This window comes from Thalassophryne amazonica, chromosome 6 (assembly GCF_902500255.1).
Source record: "Thalassophryne amazonica chromosome 6, fThaAma1.1, whole genome shotgun sequence".
Lineage (NCBI taxonomy): Eukaryota > Metazoa > Chordata > Actinopteri > Batrachoidiformes > Batrachoididae > Thalassophryne > Thalassophryne amazonica.
Window position 1 is genome coordinate 37,071,971 of NC_047108.1, and position 13,344 is coordinate 37,085,314.

A 13,344-nucleotide genomic window follows, 5' to 3' on the forward strand; every position below is an offset into this window, starting at 1 on the left:
TGTAAATTCGCTATATTTTCAAAAGTTCAGATCGGAAGTTCTCTTAAAAATTCAAAAGACTTGACAAACCTTAAAACTTGTTAAAGTTATCAAAGGATAACAACTAATGAATGAATGAATGAATGTCATGTGGTAGCTTAGCTAAGGTTAGCATGGCGCCTTGTTGACCCAAAAATAAAAGTTAAGAATTTTAAAGAAAAGCAGAGAGAAAGAGAGTTGCAAGAGAGGTTTTGCAGAGCACTCCAATAGCGCAAGCAGAAACTCTGTTCTAACTTTTAAAGGGGGCTTACATCATTAAACTTTGCCCATTTAGGGTTTGTAACTTTACAGAAATCTTCATGTGCTCTGAAGGGCAGACAAAAATGTTTCAGGTATTTAAACACATTAACTATTTTGGCATACTATTTGTTCTAAGACATTTTGGGATGAATATAACGTTAAACATATCCTACACACACCACTTGGTTAACAGAATATTCCAGTATCAAAACATGAATGAGTCAGAAACATCACATTTAACACATCAGTTACAAGGAACACATGTTAATTAAATGGAATACATGCAAAGCATTTTGTTTGATTAATCAATGCAAACAACATTAGAAGTTTTTATATATGAATAAAAGAATACTGATGCAATTCTTTTTTCTATTTTAACCAAATGTCTTTCCTTTCACTTAGGGCCCTGTCCCACTGGCGTTTAGGAGGATTTGCGCATGAAATGAGGAGACAACAGCTGAGCGTCCACAACAAAGGTGGGCGGAAATGACAAATGTCCCGGGGTGGATCAGCGAATACATGAGGAAGTAAAGTGGATATAACAGGGAACAGAAGCGAAAGCAACCGCGGAGGGGCCCCCATGAGGGGCACAGCGGCCGTGATGCACTCGCTTCATCACCCACTCTGTCTGCATGCGCGACATACCATTTGCGACCATGATGTGGCCGTGCTGGGCATGCGTCATATCTGTTTTGCACGCTGTCCCGGTCCGCCGCCAAGCCGCGCCAACCCGTCGGTTGCGGATATCAACGGATGACAGGGGATATGCGGCGCGTTGGTTGTGTATGTCCTGCGTATGTCTTCGGTATGTGTTCAGGCAGTGATGCGGACATGCGTGCCTCTGTGGATGATCACGGACGTGTTCGGATGGCGGCCGACTCATACAGGAATGTTGCACGGTTATTGCGGTTGTTTGGCAGATGTGGGCCACTTTTGTGCGCATTCCATCCGCAAATCCTCCTAAACGCCAGTGAGACAGGGCCCTTAGACCTAAAGATAGCTGGTTGTCTAGGCCCAAAGTTTATGACCATGTCTTATCATGAGGGGAGATCTTCCTGCAGTCTAGAGAGGTTCTGGCCTTGGCGTGAGGCCATAAAAGATCAGGTCTCCGGGCCTGGGGAAGTTCAGATTCTGACGTGAAGCCATTATAATGTCATGTAATTCATAGTGACCAAAATTTAACCGATAAACAAGCAAGGGCTCCTTTGAAGAACTCTGAGTTACAGTTCTGTTTTTGCTTTGAAGGACAGTGTTGAGGCCCAAAGGGGGGTCTCAGGCTTATCTCCTGATGGAGGCAGGAATTTCTCAACTGGGAGTGAAAACAGTCTCTGTCCTTAGTTCCAAAGCCTCAGGTTTTTGTTGAGACAGCATTCATGTATTTATTTAATTACAGCGAATTGAGGCCATGCACTACAAATGTGTCACGCCCCCTCCTACACACAACACAGATGTCATGAGGAGTGTGTTGCCGTCCACCCCATGTTGTTGATGTTATTGTTGATGTCGTGCCATCAACAACATGAACAACACTCCACGCACTGCGCATGTGTGGGCGTGCTCTCGTGCTCTCATGACATGCTGATAATAATGTACATACAAGATCACATGGGGACCAGCCAGTCATGTCTGAGTGCGCACAGCACAGTCTGAACTTTGTTATCAGCCGGCCGCCCAGGCTAATGAACCTTCCACCATTTACATTGTACTCCACATGACAGACAGAAAGAGTGAAAAATAAGTACAACATGGGGAAAGGCGTGAACTCATTCATGTGTGATTGCTTTGGTCATTGCGCTGTGGTCAGTGCCAGCTGACAGAGCAGAGCGGCTCAGTGCAAACGACGTCTTAAATGAAAAACACAGAGAACAAGATAATTCAATAAATACATACACTAACTACGTACATAATTGCATAACAAATATAGAAAATAAATAATCACGATGCCCTCCAACGCCATAGCCATTTCAAAGATTTTTATGGACTGTGCACACCAGTGTAAATAAACATTCAAGTGCTTTTTGAATGAATGAATATGAATGAATGAAGGAATAGAGCCTTTATTGTCATTGTACATATCCATACATAATTTGTCCTCTGCATTTAACCCATCCTAGTTACAGTTAGACACAATCCTACCACTTGAAGCAGTGAGTAGTCACAGTCCAGTGCCTGGGGACCAACTCCAGATACAAAGACTCTGCCTTGGTCAGGGGCAGAGAAAGGAACAGACCCTAAATAAGCATACTTTTTTGATTGTGGGAGGAAACCAGAGTACCAGGAGGAAACCCACACTATAATAATAAACGTAATAAAACAATGAAATAAACAATAAAGCGGAAACCCTGTGAGAGAGTGTGTTTGCATAAAGCTCACCTTGGCAATTACAGGAAACAGCCCTGCATGAGCAGAACAAAGGACCGGCGATCGTTCAATGTGTGAAACAGCTGGTCGGGAAATAGCATTGTCGACTGGCACAAAGGCCAAGACGGAATCACATCAAAACAGGCCAAAAGGCTTTATTCATAATACACATTGCACCTCGGAGGATGTGGGATGTGAAAGCTGTGGATGATCAACATTATGCCTCTGTAGTTACTGCAGCTCTCAGCATCACCCTTGTTCTTAAAAATCGGAACAACACACCTCTTTGCCATTCCTTAGGCATCCTCTCAGTTTCCAAGATTTTGTTAAACAATCTGGTTAGAATCTCCATTGTCATCTCACCTAACAAACAATTCCATGCCTCCACTGGAATGTCTTCTGGATCAGCTATCTTCCTATTCTTCATTCTCTTCATAGCTGCCCTCACTTCATCTTTACTAACCCCAGGCTATCACAGGCTCTGCAGAACTCCGTAATCACACACTTGCAGCTCCTTGCACTCCTTGCTTGCACTTGCAAGTCCTTCTGGCCTTCTCTATACTTTTCCATCAGCACTCTCAGAGAAAATATTTCTGTAGTGCCCTTTTTTGGCATGAAACCATATTGAATAAAGTTCTATGCATCTCTTCTCAACATAGCTTCTTTCCCATAATTCATGCTGTGGCTCATAAGTCTCATGCCTCTGTATTTATTGGAGCTCTGTACAACAGCCTTATTCTTAAAAACTGGTACCAGTACACTTCTCCAATCTTCTCTCCTCACTCATCCTCTTATTTTCCAATAATTTATTAAATACCTTGATTAAAAATTCCTGACTTGCTCTGTCCACATCATCAATTCTTCACTCTCTCTCATATTCTTCATTCATTAGCTCCAAAAAATATTCCCTCCACCTTCTCAACACACTCTCCTTGCTTGTCATTTTCATGTATCCTGTCTTCACCTGTGTGGACAAGAGTCCATAAATATCTGTCATTGGATGAAAAGTGGAAAGTCCCTCTCAGAAAATGCCAGGGGGAAAAAAAGTCTTTTTTAACGACACTATGCTTTGTCTGTAGGACTAAATAAAAAGTTAAAAAGCATTTTCAGGCTGACATAACTGTTTTGTTTTTTTTTAGCATTTCTACAGGTTCATTGACAGTGTCAATGAGTCTGACTTGAAGAGAGCTACTATATGCTCTGAATGAGCCTGTTGAAGTGGCAGGCAGAGAGAGAGACAAACAGCCCCATGTGACCTTCTGTGGGCTCCAGGACTGGCTGTGAGGCAAACATCCACTAGAACAGGGATTGAAACTAGAAGTGATCTTCTGTAGTTTCAGGAACTGGATGATGTCTCTGTGATATTCTGTCTCTGATTTATTAATAGCTTTGCATTCTTTCAAAAATGCACAATATCTGTGTGCCTCATTCAGCTGTGTTTGGGCATATCAGCTACAACATTGGGCCATGTGATATTTTTCTCTGCATGATCCAGCATACAGGTACCTCAGGGTTGATGTCCATAGCAACTGCAAAAGGCCAAGGGGATGCCCAATTTTCACCTCTCTGTGCCAGATATAGGGCTACTATTGAGAGGTGAGGATGGACCAGTTGTATTTCTGCTATTCAGAACCAGAGACATTTCCAAGGTGTGGTGGCTGTGGCGAGCACAGGCTCCCACACCTGACCTGACCATCATAACACGCAATTCGAAGTGTTGTTTTCTAGATGTGCACTGGTTTACCTTTTACAACTAAAAAGCAGAATATGGTGACTTTTTTTTTTTCAAACAGGATGTTGTGGTTAGAGGTCCGGACAGAATCTCATGGAAATATGAAGGAACTTAACTGGAGCAGGTCAGAGCAATGCACTCTGAGCTGAGAGCCGGAGAGTTCCAAAGTGAAGTTGTTGTGCAGGTAGCTGAGGAGCCAGGAGTCCTGCAGAGTGGGAGCCGCGTAGGATAGTGCCTGGGAACATCAGGAAAGACACCATGCTGTAATACGGGAATTAGAGAGCTGGCCAGGTTACCTTGAATATAGCTGCAGGAAGCTCCGTCATCAAAGACCATGGAAGCAGCAAGAAGACGAGGTCAAGGCCAGGAGTCTCGGAGATCATGGAGAGTGAGGGCTCCATCGATGAAAGTATCTGGCAATGGGTGAGCTGAAGGTTGTGGTTTATATAGCCCGCTACTCATTAGCCGCTCATGCACGGCAGGTGTGTGGCTGTGACAAGCAGTGAAGCGCAGCAGGTGAGATTCGGCTTTGAGTGGAAAAACTACAAATAGTGTTAAAAACAGGACAGTGAGGCAGACCATGACACAGGAAGTGTTATTAACTCCAAGAACTTGAAGCAAAAATGGAAGATTTCAGTTCTGTTAGAGATTACATGTTTTACAGTTTAGGTTTATAGCCGTGGTTAGTAAAAGAAACAATGCCAGCAGCCTTTTACTGGCCTGATGGTCTTCTCAGATAACGCCCATGCTGTATATGGTTGTCGGCCTGCCCTTTACAGACATCGACTACTTCTTACTCCAGCCACAGTGTGAGTAACATTCAGACAGGATGTATACTGGACACCTTTTCTGCTCTACTGGACAGACAGCCATGTTGACAAGCCGTTGCAGAAAGGCAAAGAAGCGTCTGTCCTTTTGAGAAGTAGTGGACCTTGAAAGAAGAACACAAGCAAATTCGAGAGCAACAGCAAAGCCCCTCACGCAATTACCAAAGAGTCAACGTGTGCCTCATAATGATTCGCTGTGAGCAGGTCTCCCTCTTTATTGCCTCTTCCTATGGAGGAGATGTGGGTGATTAGAATGAGACTAGTCTGCTGCAGCATTTACATGCACATGTGCACATACATAATGAGACAACTGCATAAATATCACAGCGTGGTGGTGCAGTTTGTGGTTTGTGAAGGCACCCTCCTGTTCAAAACACGTGGTGAAATATTATTTATAGCACACCATAAAAGCTGAACAGAGCTCCACAGATTTGCATATAATAACATTTAGTTTATTTAAAAAATGATCATTGGCTCATAAATTAGACATACTACATACATAGTATGACTCAATTAGATATGATGTTAACAATACAAAATCGTGATTGACATTTCCATACAGTTTGACTGACGGGTAAATGAGGCCCATAAATACAACACCAAAGAACAGTTCCAAGGACGCTGATAATGGGTTGTTCTCACAGACAACATGGCAGGTTTGTGATAGTAGCACGGCCTCTCAGGGGCTCCCACGAAATAAAAGCTGACACTCTAAACTTCTCACATTCACCTTTTCATTTCTAACTGAAATGTCATCACTGTGAAGCCAAAACAAATGGATTATCATTGTTTTCCAATACTTTTGGAGGGGTTGAGGACATACATACAGGGCTCCAAGATCAAAATGACTCGTTTCCAGTGATTGACCACTTCTTTTAGTAATGAGTAATCTAACGCGTTAATCTTTCCAAGTCAGTAATCAGATTAAAGTTACTTCTCCATGTCACTGTGCGTTACTATTATTTTTCATTGTGGGTCGATAGCAGCATTAAACGTGGTCCGTGGGCAGGAGGTCGGGGTTCGACTGAACGTCCCACTTTAAGCGAGCTCTGAGCTTTTCATCCACGGTTTTTTGCAGCTGCTCGACTCGTCGTCACCTCTTAAAGCGCGGTGATCAGCACACCTGCACTGAGCTTTACGAAGACATTTTTATACTTTTTTCCTCCTTTATTTATAATTCTGAGCTGAGCTGCTCCGTATCGTCTCGTTAAAAACAGCTGATCCTCGGCGACGCGTCAACAACTAACACTATTTTCCACTCAAATGCACCTAAACTCTCTTTCTGAGGACCACATGATGTTAAAACGCAATAAAACTTTCTTACCTGTAAATCTGGTCCTGTTTTCTGCATAAATAAATGTTATCCATTCTTTGTGCTCAAACGCCAAAGCAGGGGCGAATCCAGATGGGATGGGGGCGTGGGGGAGGGATGTGCCCCCCCCCCCACAACAGCCCTAGATTAAATGTCCAGTTTTGAAGCCGTTTTTTACTACAACTAGTAATATTGCTTAAAATAATAATAATTCTGACAAGTAAAATGTTTAGAGAGAATTTAAATGTTAGAATTTAATAGTTACATTTATAAACAATGTAGGTTTGAAATTGCAAGTTTTACTGTTACAGTGCTGTCAACAGTTAAATATGAGGTCAAGAAAGAGGTCTTTATTTTACTTTTTATAAAACAAGTATTTATTTTCATTGAAGTCAAGAAAGGGTGACTATAAAGTGAGTTTTGGCAAAACAGGTATCATTGTCATGTTGACGTGGGTTGTTGTCGGCAGCTGGGGAAAGTAACTAAAAAAGTAACTAGTAATCTAACTTAGTTACTTTTACAATTGAGTAATCAGTAAAGTAACAGTTACTTTTTCAAGGAGTAATCAGTAATCAGTAATTGGATTACTTTTTCAAAGTAACTGTGGCAACACTGCTCGTTTCACTCTTTCACTAAAAAGGGCACTCAGAGTAGCTTGGTAAAATAGACTCATAATTCTCTTTATGAATACAGAACCCAGTCTCATGGATTGTGGTGATTCGGCAGCTTGAAACATACGTTAATCTATTTGTTCATCATATTGTCACGAAAAGTGCAAAATTTTTGTCATGGCAGCACGAATTCATTCTAATTCATTCCGTGATGTCTGCACATAATTAAAAGTGCAGCGGGTAGGCGGGGTTATGGCTAGGGTTAGGGGAAGGAGTATGGTTAGGTTATGGTTAAGGTTAGGGCTGGGGGTAGGAGTAGGGTTAGTAATAGTGAGTTAAAAAAACTAACGAACATTTGAATCATTTCGTGACGGGAGGACGAAAAAAATGTGAGACTGGGCTGGAATACATTCACATTGCGAAAAGGTCTGGTCCCCATCCATTATATTTTATTTCCTATGTAAGTCCCTTCGGCTGCTCCCTTGTTTGCACTCTGGGTCGCCACAGCAAATCCAAAGTGGATCTGCATGTTGAATTGGCACAGGTTTTACGCCGGATGCCCTTCCTGACGCAACTCCACATTACATGGAGAAATGTGGCAGGGGTGGGATTTGAACCTGGAGCCTTCTGAACTGAAACCAAGTGCATTAACCACTTGGCCACCACCCACCACCTCATCGTATGTTATTTCCTCTTGGCCAAAAACATGCCAGGACAATTTCAACCATTTATCTCATATGAGGTGGGATTTATGTGATGACTCATTCGGTGCGTTAACATTTCCCATAATGCTCCTGGCGGCCCCCTGTGCTTTCCAGAATACACCGTGGTGACAGCAGAGTCCTGGTGTCTCACAACGCATGTAACCAATGACTAACGAGGACGTGGATGGTGTTGATCCAGCAAATTCACGGGCGATTATGATGATGACACGTTCTCCCAAGTTGAGAGGGTTGTCTAGACGAGATGTAGCGCCTGTGATGGACTTCTGCCGTGCCTCGATGTTGTCTTGTTGTCCATACTTCACGACGTTTGTTTACATTGTGCCCTAAACCGGAACTCTGCTGAAACTGATCTCTCGCATGAGTCACGGACCGCGAGACGGCGTGAGATTCACAACTGATAAACACTGAATTGAGGAGCGATGAAGAGCCACCGTTACAGATGGCTGATGCTGATATGGAATGATGTTTTGAAACAGCTCTTGCTTCTGTTTTGAATGACCTGGACAACAACAAGATCAGTGAACAGCTCTAAAAGCCTTCACATGTAATAGCCTAGTCACACCAAGAAGAACAGTGGTTGGCGACCCCATCACGATCCAAATTAGTGTGGCCATGTGCAACTACCTTGTCATCACATTGCGGCCATGAATCCCTGATATGGGCATGTTGAAGAAAGCGATGAAGTCTGCAGCCAGTCGCAGTCAGGTGCACAGTCACACTGCGATAAAACGGCCATGAGACAGAGTCTGACGGGAAGCTACCTGGTTTGACTGCACAAGTAAATGGAGCCAAGCTGACAATTACATGCACTCAGTGTGAAGTAATACAGTGAATGATCTTGACAAATAGGGTGTAACAAATTACTTTAATCTAATTATTTGGAATGAATGGCACCTCACATGGAGGCACCAATTTAATGTAGTGAATAAGGAGTTAAGCCTGGCAATGCGTTACTGGCCTCATGGAGAGCACCAAAAATATTAAGCGAAAGTATTGTTAAACTCCCAAATTGAATTAAATTGGCTGAGACCTCATTTAATAGATCACCAAATTAATTAACAATTTTAGGGTTTAATAATTATTATTTAATTAGAATAATATCTAATTACCTCAGGGCACCACCTATTTAAAGCACAGGTACTTTAATTTAAACAACCATTAATTAACCAGTCTCAGCTTAATCAGTCTCAATTTAATTGATCAGTCTCAAATCTGAAAGTCTGAATTCTATGATACGTTTGACCAAGGGTTTCCTTCTGAACACAGAACCACAACAGAAATACTTACATTTTATTTACAAATATACAAAGAATGAACAGTTTACTGCCGTTTTGAGTGGACAGTGATTAAATAAGTTCATTTATGGACACAATTTGCTTACTCATGAGACGTTGAAAGAAAGTAGTGAGATAAAGCTTAGGGCCCTGTCCCACTGGTGTTTAGGAGGATTTGCGTATGGATTGCACACAAAATTGGCCCATATTTGCCAAACATCCGCAATATCCGTGTCACCGTCGGCCGTCATCCGAACACGCCTGTGATCATCTGCAGATGCACTCATGTCCGCAGCCAGGATTTTTGAGCTATTGAAAAATCTGAATGCGGATAATATCTGCCTTACATACTCCATATATACTCAATTCATACACAATATATACTCACTCTGTGCGCTGTATATCTGCCGTTAACCGCTGATATCCACAACTGACGGGGATTTGCAGCTTGACAGCGGACCGGGACAGTGTGTAAAACAGATATATATCGTGCCTGTCATGTCCACATCATAAACTAAAATATGTTGTAGCGAATGCATACAAATTGGCCACCAATAAAGTGTTTTTATTACATCTGCTTTGCAGCTGATTTGCGGACAATCTGTGAATGCATAACAAACATGTCACGTAAACCCAAAGTGTGGCAGAAAGCGACATACCTGCCAGTCAGTGCCGGTCCGGCTGTGTAAATCCACAAAGACGTAATAGCTGCTGCAATCCAGGACTTTTATTTAACACCAACAAAAGGAAGAGTTGTTGTGTAGCCACAACTGTGACACTCAAAAAAAAAAAAAAAAGAAAAAAACACCATCTCACACCCCAAGCGGCTTCCCCCCTCCCGCTCCCCAAACTCATGAACAGTTAACCCTTGCATGACAAAATGAACACTGACTGTGATCAACTTGTCCAAGTCCAGCAATGCCCAAAGGCTGTATTGTTGGTGTGAATAGTGATGCCAATGGCCCGAGTGCGCTTCATTTATGACCACAATGCAGATGCCGTGCATGCGCAATACGTGCGCGATGCTTTCATAATACACCCGTAATACTGCCGTGATAATCTCAATGTGTCGGATCAGTTTCCTCACTACATGCATTATATAACCGTGATTGTCATCATATATTCGCTATATATTATTAATATATCCGTAATTCATACTGGGACATTTGTCATTTTTGGCCATTTTTGTTGCGGACGACAACAAACGCTGGCAATGTGTGTACTCAATTCATGCGCAATTAATCCTCTCCCCAGTGGGACAGGACCCTTAAAGACTTTAAGTAAATAAATCTGATGAGATTTTAGTGATGAAATTTGAAACCAATTATTAAGAAAATTATTCAGCAAATATATGAATGTGTTTAAAAAGAAGGTACTTTGAATCCATTGACAACAAAATCCTTTTTCTGGAATATTTAACTGGGTCAATTAGCTGATCCATTGAAGAGATGGTTCAGATGAACCGTCCGTCTATTGTTTTAGGCTCTTTGCAGTGTGAACTAACTTGGGTCAGGGGTTAAACCAGTGGTCTCCCCTGCAATTCCAAGGCTTCAGTGTTGGCTGGTTTTACCAACAGGATGGCTGATGCTTTGCAGTCAGGTCTGTCGTCAGATTGCTTGACCCCACAGGTGGAAGGCGTTTGTTGAAAATGGGTTGGGGTAGCTTTTAAGGAGCCAGATTAAAAGTCATTGTGAATTTAGAAAAAGTTAAAACTTTAAGAGCATCATTATAAAGTACAGAAAAGGAAAGTCGCTTTTCTGTAAATTCGCTATTATTTTGAAAAGTTCAGCTTGGAAGTTATCATGTAAATTTGAAAGACTTGACGAACCTTAAAAACTTCAGGCTATTAATTTGTTAAACGTTATCAAAGAATGACACAAAGAATGAAGCCATGTGGTAGCTTAGCTAGGCTAGCATGGGGCTTCGTTGACCCAAAAATAATGTTAATAATTTAAGAGAAGCACACAAGAGAGAAGAGAGAGGCAGAAGAGCAGAAGGGCTCCTTTCTGAAACTTTTAAAGGGGGCTTATGTCATTACACCCCGCCTACGTGGATGGGCAACTTTGCAGAAAACGTCATGTGCTCGAGAGGCAGACAAAGAAATGATTCAACTATTCAAACACATTAACTATTTTGGCATACTATTTGTTCTAAGACACTTAAATGGATACACATTATTTAACAGTCACTGAAACACTCCATTTGTTTAAAACAGAATATTTCACCATCAACATATTGATAATGCAGAAAGATCACATTTAAATATGCATCAGTTACAAGGAACACGTCATTTAAATTAAGTGATTACAGTGGTCCCTCGTTTATCATGGGAGTTACGTTCTAAAAATAACTTGCGATAAGCGAAATCTGCGAAGTAGTCAGTGCTATTTTTTGCAATTATTATAGATGTTTTAAGGCTGTAAAACCCCTCACTACACACTTTATACACCAGATTTAGTGCAGCTCCGCACAGCAGACAGGAGGGCGGTGTGAGTGGCCCGCTGCTGCATTTACCGAGCCCGCAGACTCAGTAAGAGCATCGGAGGCAGTGAGAGCAATTGCGGTGATGCCGACTGGTGCTGTGAGCAGCCCACCTGATAAGAACACAGAACACAATGTGCTGTAAAAAAAAAAAAAAGCATGCAAAATTGCACACAAAAAAAAAATCTGCAAAACTGCAAGGTGAACCGCGTTATAGCGAGGGACCACTGTATATGCAAAGCATATTGTTTGATTAAACAACACAGACAACACTATAAAACAATACTGTTCTCCTGCATTTAAACAAGAGGTCTCCTTTTTCTTCACTTAGAGATAATAGCTGGTTGTCAAGGCTCAAAGTTTATGGTCATGTCTTATCATGGAAGAGTTCCTCTTGCACGTATGGAGAGTTTCTGGTCTTCGCATGAGGCCATAAAAGGTGGATTCTCATGGCCTGGGAAGTTCAGATTCTGACGTGAAGCAATTATAATGTCATATAATTCACAGTGACTGAAATGTAACTGATAAACAAGCAAGGGCTCCTTTGAAAAACCTCTAAATTACAGTTATGTTGTGATGTGGGGCCAGAGTGGAGGCCCAGGGGGTGTCTCCAAAGCTTATCTCCAGATGGAACCAGGAATTTCCCGGTTAGGAGTGAAAACACAACAGTCTGTCGTGAGGTCAAAACCTCAGGGTTTTGTTGAGGAAGCATTAATGTATTTATTTAATTACGCCAAAATGAGGCCATGCGCTACAAGGGGAACAGCCCAAATCTGTTGCTGTCTGTTGTTTTTGTGATGCAAAGTCGACTGCACGGCTGCAGATTTCTCATGATATTAATGTATGTGAATTGTGGTGAGGGCTCAAAAACCCACACAATATTTTGTCATGCTTCCCTGAAAACCTTGTATGTGTGCGGTATGATTGATTGATAAATCCCTTACCAGTAATTATTACCCACTACATGATTTTATTTACAATTTTAAATATGTGGAGGGAGGCCAAAATTGGGGGAATATGCTTAAACATTGTTCTCCTGGGCAGAACTCCAGCAGCAACATTTTGAACCAGTTGGAGACCTCTGATGCTGGGCCGTGGCAAACCAGAAAATAGGACGTTACAGTAATCCAGTCTAGAAGAGGCAAAGGCAACAAATGAAGTCCCTGCAATGGTTCTAGACAGAATAGGACAAATCTTTGCAATAGAAGTAATCAAGAGAATAAAAATTCTCTAATGTGTAGGTCAAAAGACAGTGTGGGATCAATGGTCACCTCAAGAATTTTCACTTCATCACTATGATGAATGACACACAAGTCCAAGGTTAACCCAAGAACATTGCTATTTACCCCAAAATAAATCTCAAGCCTATCCAATGATATTTGATGATCATCCATGTCGAACACACTAAATCTCACCATGTGAGCACTGTGGTGGTATCTAAAGCTGTGGCAAGCAGAACATCATTCACCACTTTATTAAGGCAAGGCATGGCAAGTTTATTTATTGAGCACAATTCATACACAAGGCAGTTCAAAGTGTTTTAGAGTTACATAAATTTACAGTTAGATATAATCAGTTCATAGAGTGTAAATAATCATTAAAAAATTACTTTAAAAGGAAAGAGTGCAGATAAAATAATTTCAATTGTCATTTGCACAGGTAAAATAAATCAGCCTGGATTTGAGAATTGTCAGAGCTGAGGCCTGTTTAACCATTTCTGGAAGTTTGTTCCAGATTTTAGC

The 13,344-nt window shown here is 41.7% G+C and overlaps 1 long non-coding RNA gene across 1 annotated transcript; it reads left to right on the top strand.

The window, feature by feature from the left end:
• The first annotated feature begins 2,419 nt into the window (after positions 1 to 2,419).
• Positions 2,420 to 12,675, top strand: LOC117512411. Its single transcript, XR_004561290.1, has 3 exons — positions 2,420 to 2,430; positions 5,856 to 5,865; positions 12,599 to 12,675. It is a non-coding gene; the product is annotated as an uncharacterized LOC117512411 (long non-coding RNA).
• Positions 12,676 to 13,344: the final 669 nt, after the last annotated feature.